Source organism: Cebus imitator, unplaced genomic scaffold (genome assembly GCF_001604975.1).
Source record: "Cebus imitator isolate Cc_AM_T3 unplaced genomic scaffold, Cebus_imitator-1.0 Scaffold31, whole genome shotgun sequence".
Classification (NCBI taxonomy): Eukaryota; Metazoa; Chordata; class Mammalia; order Primates; family Cebidae; genus Cebus; species Cebus imitator.
This window is the reverse complement of record NW_016107346.1, coordinates 9633776-9641186: the sequence shown is the minus strand read 5'-3', so window position 1 is coordinate 9641186 and position 7411 is coordinate 9633776.

Below are 7411 nucleotides of genomic sequence, written 5' to 3'. Positions count from 1 at the left end.
AACAAGGGCAAAACTCCGTCTCAAAAAAAAAAAAAAAAAAAAAGAACGTTTCAGATAGTGCTTAACATTGCCACCCTAAATAAAAAGTTTTTTAGTCAGCCCAACCTCCTCCTCCTGCTCTTCCTTCTCCTTTTTTTAAAAAGGACATCAGACTTTAATCTGCCAGGAACAGAATGCTACAAAACAAAGATTATCCTCTGAGCCAAGCTGCTGTCTCTCTGAGTATGTCCAGGCAATTTACAAATTACATGTTTTTTCTCTACATCATTTAAGTTCAGAGGAGAAAGCAGCTTTGTTCCTGTGGTTGTGAAGTTTATCACCCTGCAATAGACCTTCATTTGTACATACAAACACGTGTGCAACCCGGGACTGCTGGCATGCTCCTCTCTATCCACGTGCCTGGTCACATGGAGACTTTCATGGACTGACCCCAACAAGATGCATGGTTCAAGAACATGCACAGCAGCCTGAATGCAGACAACTCCTGTGCAAACAATGACGGGAGGACCTTGCAAATTGGTAGAACCCTGAGAGGCCATGTGGTGAGGAGGCTGGCGCTTCAGGGACTCTGAGATTCTGGCTCTGGCATTCTGCTGCAGGGGGCACCCTGCCAGTTTCTTAGTAGGAGACTTGACTGTACAAGGCCCTGTTGGCTCAGATCAACACATTCCTAACTGCTGCTCCAAGGGAAAGACCCCACAGTTGCAATGTCTCCCTTCTGCTACGTGGGCCTTGCAGTTTCTGCCAGAGAAATGATTGATTGGCCTCTGAGTTCATTGCTGCTGAGAAAATTTTGTCCATACGACCAGAAGCAAGAGAAAGACAGAAAGGACACAGTCCTGGCTCTGCCCTGGGGTGAATCGCTTTCAAGGAACTCTGTGTTTAGGGTTAGAGGCAAGGAATCCCCTCTGAAGGCTGAGTACACGCTCAGTGGGAAGGGGGTCTCCTTGGCCCAGCCACAAGCCTTTCTATGCCCTTCAGGATGGCACAGGATGGGGGGGCAGGTAACGGGCCTCGTGTACAGACAATGCCCTAACTCTGGTGAAGGAAGGAGGGTTCCAACAGCAGCACCTGGGCTGGGAAGCCTGGAGGAAAAGGGAAAAGGGAAAGGGGTGGGGGGCATGTGCGGTGAAAGCTCAAACGCCTTGGGTGACAGAATCAGCTGTTGTCAGAGTCACATCCCCACATCAAGAACACGGATGCTGGGTCCAAGGGGGTGCCTCTGTCCATGGTCAAGCCAATGCTGAAGTCAGAAGTTATCCCGAGAATGTTGGAGGACCCTGGAGGGACAGTCTCCGTTGGCAGATGCCACACAGGCCTGGCTGAGTGGGAAGCCCCAGCTGTCAGTCCTGAGGATCTCACGAAGGGAGGTTCCCATCGGAGTCCTCAGCTGTGACTGGAGATGAGGAGGGAGCAGCCACAGTCAGAACACTGCTAATCCCCAGCCACGACAGCAATGACAGCGGCCAGGTCTCTGCCTCCACCCTCGCCACCCACTGGAGCAGAAGGAAGCGAGGGGAGGACGTCAGCTACAATGGGGAAACCCACAGAACCAGTGATACCAAATGGGGGCAGCTGGGCTCAGCACGCGGGGCTTCCCAAGCAGAGCTCCTACTGGCTTCATCTTGGAATTTCTGTTCCTCATGATGCCCAAGGGAAGATTCTTCCCGCCTCAACCTCATTTATTTTAAGGGCAGCAGTCCCAGAAGGCAAAGTCTCTGAATGCCTTGAGAATCCCAAGTGATGGCTGAAGGATAAACACCAAGAGCAGTTATTTAAAAGTATCAGTTCCTGGGCCTTTGCCAAGTTACTCAAATCAGTCTGAATAAAATGCCTAAATACAATAGAAACCAATAGCAACCAAAAGCTTTCACCTAGGGCCCTTTTCTTTTTCTTTCCTTTGTTTACATGGGAGAGAGGCCAGGTACAGTGGCTCAGGTCTATAATCTCAGAACTTTGGAAGGCCCAGGCAGGAGGATAGCTTGAGGCCAGGAATTCAAGACCAGCCTTGGCAACACAGTGAGACCCTGTTTCTAAAAAAAAAACCAAACATGAAAATTAGCTGAGCATGGTAGTGCACACCTGTGGTCCCAACTACTTGGAGGCTGAGGTAAGAGGACCTCTTGAGCCAGGAGTTGGAGGCTGCAGTGAGCCGTGATCATGTTACTACACTCCAGCATGGGGCAGCAGAGCATGAGCCTGTCTAAAAACAAGAAAAAAATGAAATAAAAATAAGCGAGTGTTACCACAGGCAGAAACTCAGGGATCCCACGACAGCCCTGCTTGCTGCCTCTGCTTGCTCTTTACTTTGGGGCACAGATGCAGCCAGCTGGATGGCTCAGCCCTCTCCACACTCCATAACTGCTGGATTTATTGCACCTGGGCTTCAACCCTGGCCTCCTCCTCCAGGAAGAGAAGCTCATGGCAAAACAAGAGTTAGGGCTGCCGGGCCTTGGGGAGAAGCTCAGCCTCATTCACCTCCTTCTTTCCCCTGCCTGCTGGATATTCATGGAGAAACACCCTGGCCCATGCATTGGGCTTCTGGAAGGCACACTTACACCAACGGCAGATGAACTCAGAGGACAAACGCAGACCCTGATGTCCTTGCAAACACTGTGGAGGGGCCTATGACTAATTGAGCAGGGCAGGCAAACTCCACCCTTCCAACTTTCGCCCGAGTGGGATGCGGGCTTTGGTCCTGACGCTTTTCCATGAAGGAGCATTGGATTTCCTTTTCAATTACTGTCAAGGGAGGAGGAAAAAGTTCCATTTCTGTAATCAGCTGGTACCAGCTTCCAGCATAATGGCATGTGACTCTGGTGGCCGGGGACCGACCCTGGAATGCACAGCTAGCTTGTGATGGATGAGGGGGTCATCTGGACCAGGTGCATTTCCAAGGCAGGCTACCCAGGAAGGGGGTTCTTGCACATAAACCTGAATATATCCAACAGGGCAGCTGCTGGGATACAGAAGCCAAGCCCACTCGTGCTTGTTCTGCAATCTAAAACAAACTGCTTCATTTGCGCCACTGCCTACTTTGTTCAGAGGGAAGAAAGATATTTTCCCCCTTTCGCAGAAGGGCAAGGAGTGAATCTATTTCAAGAGCTGATTTAAAAAAAAATGGCATTTACTTTCCCTCCTTCTAATGATAAAAATGATATATGTTCATTGTATAAAGTTAGGAATATACAGCGGATATAATGAGGAAAATGAAAAACTGGCTGTCAGCTTACACAGTGTGAACTTTCTCCCATCTGAGTACTAACGAGGCCAGACCCTGCTCAGCCTCTGAGATGAGAACATTGGGCACATTCAGGGCACAGCCACAGACCACAGCGGTAACTTTGTGTATGAAATTGGACTGATGACTATTTGTTACTAGTTTTTGAGACAGGGTCTCACTCTGTCACCCAGGCTGGAGTGCGGTGGCATGATCACGGCTCACTGCAGCCTTGACTTCCCTAGGCTCAAGCAATCGTTCCTCCTCAGCCTGGCAAGTAGCTGAGGCCACAGGCGTGCTACCACACCTAACATTTTTGCATTTTGTTTTGGCAGAGATGGGTTTTCTCCATGTTGGCCAGGCTGGTCTAGAACTCTTGAGCTCAAGGAATCTTCCCATCTCAGCCTCCCAAAGTGCTGGGATTACAGGTGTGAGCCACCATGCCCGCTGACTGCTTCTTTTTTTTTTTTTTTTTTTTTTTTTTTTTTTTTGAGACAGAGTTTCGCTCTTGTTACCCAGGCTGGAGTGCAATGGCGTGATCTCGGCTCACCGCAACCTCCGCCTCCCGGGTTCAGGCAATTCTCCTGCCTCAGCCTCCTGAGTAGCTGGGATTACAGGCACGCGCCACCATGCCCAGCTAATTTTTTGTATTTTTAGTAGAGACGGGGTTTCACCATGTTGACCAGGATGGTCTCGATCTCTTGACCTTGTGATCCACCCACCTCGGACTCCCACAGTGATGGGATTACAGGCGTGAGCCACCGCGCCCGGCCTGCTGACTGCTTCTTAAGAGTTCCAGTAACCTTGTCACCCGCCTCCATGACCATGTTTCGTGCTGAATATGGTAAGGCCATTATTCAACGACTGACTAGTGTTTTCACACTCTTGTGTTTGGCCTTGAAGTCCTTGGCACAAGCAGGAAATGAAAGATGACCCAGGGCTGTATGGTGACCTCCAGGTAGTGGGCCTTACCCCTCCCTGGCAGAGGTCCCAGGACTGAGTCAGAGTCACACAGAGGGCATTTCCCCCAGAAGGCCTAAAGCGGATTCCCAAGGCTGTAGATCTGAGGTGTTGGCAACACCCTCTCTACTGAGCCTCATTAGCATATCTGAGGGAGGAGGGTCTGACGCCCTCACTCCAGGGAAGCTGGGTAGCCACCTGGCCCCATTTGGCAGGCCTGCTCTGATCCCAGGTCACCGCTCCACAGGCCATCTCATCTGTCAAGCACTTCCTGCCTGCCATGCAGTCTAGGACAGAAAACCTTCTGTCGGCACAAACTCTGGATGAAGCAGCCCAGGAAACACCTTCCTTTCTCCACCAACCACCTCAGTTCCTGCCCAACCATTCTTTCAATCTCTCCTTTCTCTAGTTCTTTTTTCATCATCTATCTCTTCATTAAATATTTTTCGAACATGGTGATGTGAACCCTTACTAACATTCTTACACTCAGACCCAATACCTCACGCTGCAGCTATGAACACATTCTAGACCTCCAGACAAATACTTATATATAAGAATATTCCCTAATGTATTATTTATTTATTTATTTTTTTGTCTACGCAACATCTCTAACACGCAACTCAAACTTTCCTCTCAAATTAGGATTGCCAGATAAAAGATGCCCAGCAAATTTAGAATAACAGCAGATAATAAGTATAAGCAATAGCGCATGGGATGTACTTACACTAAAATGTCTGTTATTTTGCTGAAATTCAAATTTAACTGGGCTTCCTGGTTTTTTATTTGTCAAATCCAGCAACCTGACTCAAAACCACGTTCAACCCACCGTCTTCTTTTTTTTTTTTTCCTTTGAAGAAAGAAAGAAAGAAAGAAAGAGAAAGAATAAAAAAAAAGAAAATGAAAAAAAAAAAGAATGAAGGAAAGGAAGAAAGAGGAACAGGAAGAGGGAGAGAGAACAGGGGTGTTGCTTTATTGCCTGGGCTAGAATGCAGTCTAAAAATGGGTATGCCTGTAATTGTGTTTAATAATAGAGACATAAAAAAAAAAAGAAGGAAGAAAATAATTAACAAGCAGCCAACCAATATTTCATTTAAACCTATAAATACATGTGATGCAGTACTGATAAGAGTGTACACTTTGTGTATTTAAAGTGGAGAGTTCTACAAATGTCAATTAAGTCTACCTGTTCCGGATCTGAGTTCAAGTCCTGGATATCGATGTTAACTTTCTAATGTATTATTAAAAATAAAGGGTGGAAAAAACATTTATGTCCAAAAAATTAGGAAAATGGTTAAATACATTAGGGCATCAATGTAATAAAGTATTATTTCAATATTAACATTTTATCATCTAATTGCAATGTTTAGATGTTGTTCAGATTCTGATTTGAACAATCTACAAAAAACATCTGAAGAAAATTGAAGGCCGGGTACGGTGGATCACATCTGTAATCCCAGCACTTTGGGAGGCTGAGGCAGGTGAATCACTTGAGTCCAGGAGATTGAGACCATCCTGGGCAACACGGTGAAACCCCATCTCTATAAAAAATACAAAAATCAGCCTAGAGTGGTGGTACACCTGTAATCCCAGCCACTTAGCAGGCTGAGGTGGGAGGATTGCTTCAGTCAGGAAAGCAGAGGTTTCAGTGAGCTGAGATGGCGCCACTGCATACCAGCCTGGGCGACAGAGTGAGACTCCATCGCAAAAAAGAAAAAAAGAACATTGAAATGTGAGCACTGTTATTAGTGCTATTAAGAAAGTACTATTTCTTTAGGTATAATAATGATATTGAAATTATGCCTAAAAATAGAGTCTTATGTTTTAGAAACACAAACTGAAGTAGTTGTAGATTACATTTTCTGTGTCTGAGATTTGCTTAAAAGTAATCCTGAGTGGATGGTGTTGGTGGACAGAGGTTGAGAGGAAACAAGATTGGCTTGGAGTTGATCCTTGTTGAAAGTGAGCGATGGGTGTGTGCAGGGATGGTATATGGTTCTCTATACTTTGATATGTTGTAACTTTCCATGATAAAAACATTTTTTTTTTTGGAGACAAAGTCTCACTCTGTCGCCCAGGCTGGAGTGCAGTGGTGTGATCTGTGGTCACTGCAACCTCCGCCTCCTGGGTTCAAGCGCTGGGATTACAGTCGTGAGCCACCGTGTCCAGCCCAATAAAAACTTTTAAAGGAAGCATACCAATGTTAAGAGTAATCTTTGTTTCATACAATAAGATGGACTTGGAATTCATGAAATAAACATAAGCCCTGAATAACTGGAAAAGAGAGCAAGACTCTGGTGTTCAAACCTTGAGGTGGCCAAAGAGACCACAGAAGCAGCCCCACTTCTGTGCTCCTCACTGAGTGGGCGAGGGCAGCCCCTTCTCCACGGCCCTGGCCTACAGCCCCGTGGAGCACCAGCCTGACTGAACCCTGCGGGCTTTCCTTCCTCTTCTTTTTAAATATATTAGCTCATAATCACAAGTGTTGGATATGATTGTGGTAAATCTTTTTCTCTCAAAAAGCAATATAGTCAGTGGTTATGTGATAATGATCATGAATTTACTCCCTTTTGTTAGAGTGTGTGCCTGTGGCTGGGGACAGGCTTTTCAGTGTTGGCATCACACACACACTGAAGTGCAGTGCCTCCAATAAGCAGGCGGAAGGGCCCGTCATATGCCCTGGATGGCCCAGGAAGGGGCCTCAGTGCTGACACAGACACAGCGCCAAGGCACGCATGGTGAGTCTGAATCAAGCTATTCTGTGACACTGGGGTGTGGGGAAGGAAAAAGCAACATGAACCTGTAAATGCACAACTGGCTATCTGCTATAATGTGGGTATTTTTAAAGTATGTGCAACAAAATTAGTAAATGAAATACTGTAAGTAGACAGCATCACCTATATCCCTGAAAGCTGACACATTCAAATTGGCCTGATCACCTCTTCAAATTTCCCCCTTTGGGGTGGCCGGTATCCCCGGGCTCCAGAAGGGAAGAGGCCTGGACAGGCTGTGCCACCCCCTCACCCCGCCTCCCCACACTTACCTGAGGAACAGCCCTTCCAGGTGGCTACGTGGCTTCAGGTGTGAGGAGTCCAGGATGCATGGCAGGGGGTGACGCCTGGTCAGAAACACAGTCTCACCTGGATGGACCGGCGGGATGGTCTGCAGGGACACTGAATACTTTTCCACCAGCATTCTGGCAAGGCAAGGGACAGGAGGGCTGAGCATCAAAAG